The following is a 4815-nucleotide window of genomic DNA, read 5'->3' on the forward strand; positions in this document are numbered from 1 at the left end:
TGAATCTCTATTAAACCAATAAATATTCTCTCCTCTCCATCATAGTTCAGACTGTAGAAGGTGGAATAAAAAGTCACGTTCTCTGTGGTTCTCTATCGGTGTTTCTGATAGTTGTTCAGTTTTTTATGTATTGATAAGAGTACTGGATCAATGAGCAGTATTTCTACAATCTTAAGGATGCTCAGTCCTGCTGCTGATTCTGACTGTGCATCCGTCCGACTGAAGGATAAAGTGATGCAGCGGTCGGGTTTCCTGGTGGAGTCGGTACCAGCAGCCATAAAATCAAAAGGAAAACCATTTTAACTTCAGCTAGTGACACTAACTTAAATGAAACATGCCGTCTGGAACTTGGTTGTGAATGTTCTTAAATGTTTTAAAAAGTCTTACATGTAACTTCTATTTGTCTGCAGTCAGCCTGCTCTGGTGAGGACTTCAGTCAGCCTTCATGTCATCTCGTGTTTGGTTGTCAGATCTCAAACATCATGTTAGTGAATACCTAAAAATAATTGTTTTATTTATTTATCATATTATCTTTTTTGTCTGGCATTTATCATGCTATGACATTTGTTTTATTGTTGTTTCCAGCTGCTCCGTGGTTGTAATTCCCAAGAAAACATTTAACGTCTTGTGATAAAAACAGAGTTGACCTTTCAGCCTCATTCAGCTGCTGCTGCACAAATACACATTTCAGGTAGCAGCTAATCCAGAGGGCTGCTGGGTAAAACGCTCCATCTGCAGCTCAGACTGAACTATCAGGTGTCATTACTTTCTTTCTGTTAGTACTCAGTGAAAGATTCAGATGACCAAGATGCTAGAAGAGTGTCTGAAAGTTTCATCTCCAAACTTCAAGCTGGTAGCTTGTTTTTCACTGGTTGAGGAAGTATGAAGTACTTGTTAGTGGTGTGTGTACTATAGGGCGCACCGAACTACAAAAAGGGTCAGAGATGAGTCCATCAGTCAGTTCAGACTTTATTAACTTTGCTCTCAGAAACTCTAGAACTTGTAACATGCTACACGTTAGCCACTTTAAACTGTTTGTCATGTTAACATATTAACAAAACCTTTAACTCCAAACCTTGTTTACAAAGCTGAAAAAAACAGATTGATGTTCTGCCAGGCAGAGAATATTTAACATACTGCTCCCCTACTGTAAGGAAGTTTTTATTGTTATTAATAGTATAATAATTAGAAATATAGTTTACATGTTTCTCCAATATATGCTTGAAATCCTAAAAATATGTAGATTCTCTATGCAGGAGTGTCAAACTCAATCACACGGGGCCAACATCCAAAACACACCTTAGGTCGAACAGGATAAACATTTATTGAACACCTCAGGACTAAATGTTTAAAACTTTAAAACTGTAACTTTTTAAACATAATTCTGAACTAGATATATAGCATTACCTGTGATAGTACTAGCATGAATGCTGTAAACTGAATATGGTCACTAAAGATGCTGAAGCTGATAACCAGCTAAAATATTAGCTAAATGCCAAATCAGCCTTAAAAAACAAACAAGAAGAAAAACAGCCTAAAAAATCTTAATAAATGCCAAAATAGTAAAAAAAAGCTAAGTCATCCATCCATTTTCTTGTCCGCTTCGTCCCTGTCGGGGTCGCGGGGTGCCGGAGCTACTGAAGGGCGAAGGCGGGGTACACCCTGGACAGGTCTCCAGTCTGTCTCAGGGCCTCAATCACACACACATTCACTCTCACATTCACACCTAGGGGCAATTTAGAGTCACCAATTAACCTATGAAGCATGTTTTTGGACGGTGGGAGGAAGCCGGAGTCCCCGGTGAAAACCCACGCATGCACGGGGAGAACATGCAAACTCCACACAGAAAGGTCCCAGCAGGGATTCGAACCGGGGCCTTCTCGCTGTGAGGCGAGAGCGCTAACCACTGCGCCACCGTGCAGCCCTTAAATACATACATTAATTAATAATAAAAAAAAGCTAAAAAGCTAATACCAATTTTTTCAAACTTCAAAACCGTAACTTTTTAACATAATTATGAAAAATAAAAAGACAGGAATATTATTCCAGAATAAATCAACTTAAACCTTAAATAACTTTCAATATTTTACTCTCCATAAAAATATATTTTGTCAAAATTATACAAGTTAGAAATGAGCACAAGATAACACAGAGACATTAATAACAATAAAATAGAATTACCTGGAGGGCTGGATATAATTACCCAGGGGACACGTGCACTATTATTTGCTACTAATACCACCTGCTATGTCTGCCTTTCTGCACTAAACTCAACTCTATTTGAATCAAATTCCATTAACAGTTAGTTGTTAGAAGCTGGGGAGAGTTTGGTGCATTGGGGTTGTGTCCTCTATTTTCATCTACTTCTCCTCTATTCTCTATTATTTATTTTTCAATTAGTTCTATATGCCTCTGTTGGTGCAGTGTGATTCACATGTCCTACTTTCCCACTCCCCTCTAGGAAAAGCAGGAAAGACTTTAGTTTCCAGGAGGTTCGTTGGTGCTCCTACTCTGGGCAGTGGACCTCGCCTCTGGCACATCTCACATCCCCAGCCCACCTGGATGAAGCCCATCTGCTACACTATTCATCCATGTAGTTGTAGACTTAGATAAGATAATTTTCTTTAACAGTCCTGGTACATCGCCTGTCTGTCTTGGGGGAGGATCCCTCCCTCATGTGGACATCACTGAGGTTTCTTATTTTTATTTTTATTTTTTCCCCCAATTTTTTTTTTTTTGGGGGGGGGGTTCCTCCCCGAGAAGGAAGGTCTAAGGACATTGAGGTCAGGTTAACTTAGTTTAGTTTAGCAACCAGCTACTGTTTATATTTTATGACTGACTTTATGTCTTTGTACCAGTAAGTCCACTGAGACGATTGGGTCTTGATATTGGGCTATAGAAATAAAACTGACCTGAATTGAAGTGAATTGACAGAGCGCCATGCACCTCTCAACATCCCCTCAACATCAGTAAAACACAACCAGAATGAATACAATGATTTAGTTTTTTTAATTAAGGTTTAAATGTATGTCTTATAGTGTGGAAGATACAGTAGTTCACCACTACAAAGCCAAAGTGAGGAGGAACTTTAAACATGGTTCTACTGCTGCAAACATGGATACAATCATCTGTTATCATTTTGATTTAAATTCAGGTTCATATTCTGTAAACATCTGGATATATTAGGGGAAACTACATGCACTTTACAGAGAACGGCATTCCATTACCCAGGAGGAGTGAGGAGGATCCACTGAGATGTCACTATCAGATGAGTTATTTTCTCATTTGAACACTAACGTTCCTCTGCAGGTCCACATAAATGAGATGTCTGCTGTTAAACTCTGCTCAAACTTCCAGTCAATACGTCCAGTGAGTTCTTTTTACTGCTGCTGTGTCTACATAAACTGCAGGAAGATTTGTCTGTTATACTTTTCTATGCAGGGAACAACCAGGAGAAGAAGTCAAGATGGACCGCTCTCCCATTCCTATCCTTCAGCCCGGATTACTTCACCTGTGTGGATTTTAAAAGGGCTGCATCAATGCAGTGAAGATGGTTTTCCAGTAGTCATTCAGTGGAGGATGAGGGCCGACTCTGAATCAAAAATCCAATCAGCAGCTCAGAAAATTCAAGTGAAAATCAAATGTTCTGCTTTTTTAAACGCAGTTAATCTTCGAGATCTTTTTTTTTTTAAACTACATTTACTTTCCCTTCTGGGTTTAACAATCATATTAAATGAACCCTGCTGGTTCGGGCCCCTAACCGTAAAGCACAAAAACGAAACAGAGAGAGTCATGACAAACGCCATGAAAATCATTGGTGAAAAAAAGTATTGTTAGTATTGTTCTCTACTAGAGGTTTACCAGACCTGAGTCAGGGGACAGGAAAAAAGAATCATAAACTTACCATCCAGCGAATATGAACTCTTACCACCAGGGCGGCGCCACCGAGCACTAAGACACAAAAACAACAAACTATCATTTCTTCCAACATCCATTGCTCTACTAAACAAGTCTGAGCACAAAAGCTCCTTTTATCTAAATGATGAACTGAAATATACATTTATATTTTTAACTTCTACTGTTTTACCAGTCTTTATCAATGGCTGTTTTGTATTGTGTTTTCAACTTTATGGATTACAGGTAATTGACTTGATATTTTATGGGGGTTTTAAATTTCTTTTACAATTTTTGATATCGAGTCAGTATGTAAAAAACCTCTTTCTAGAGGTGCCAACTCGGGCACAGCACTTTCAATATCCTATCATGTCTTATGTTCTTTAGTGCATGTTTCTTGTTGTTATGCTGGAACTTTTATAGAGTTGTGTGTGTGAAAATGTGGTCATGAAACCACTGGTACTGTGAATCCAAGACAAATTTCCTTCAGGACAGTCAAGTATATTTTAATTTGATTTTGATTGATAATGTGTGAATGAAAGCTGAATTTGACTGTTGACGATGCTGGTGCTGATAGATAAAGACGCTGAAATTGATAGTTAAAAACGCTGAAGCTGAAAGCCAGCTAAAATACTTGTTAAATTCCTAATTAGCTAAAAAAAAAAAAAAATTTAAAAAAAAGCGTAGGTTATATAAAACAGCTAGCATGTAGCTGAAAAAATAAAATAAAATGATCTGGTGGGCCTCGACTTTGTCACATGTGTAGAAAGTTAGGAAGAGTCCCTTTAACCCTTCCACTCTCCTTGGCTTGTTTACATTAAAAGTGGGGACATCTGGACCCCACAAGACAGTGCGCTGAACTGTTTTTATCATTGATTTCACTAATGTCCATGACAGACATAAAATCCTGTCCACCTTTGT

Source organism: Oryzias melastigma, linkage group LG11 (assembly GCF_002922805.2).
Source record: "Oryzias melastigma strain HK-1 linkage group LG11, ASM292280v2, whole genome shotgun sequence".
In the NCBI taxonomy this organism is placed as follows: domain Eukaryota; kingdom Metazoa; phylum Chordata; class Actinopteri; order Beloniformes; family Adrianichthyidae; genus Oryzias; species Oryzias melastigma.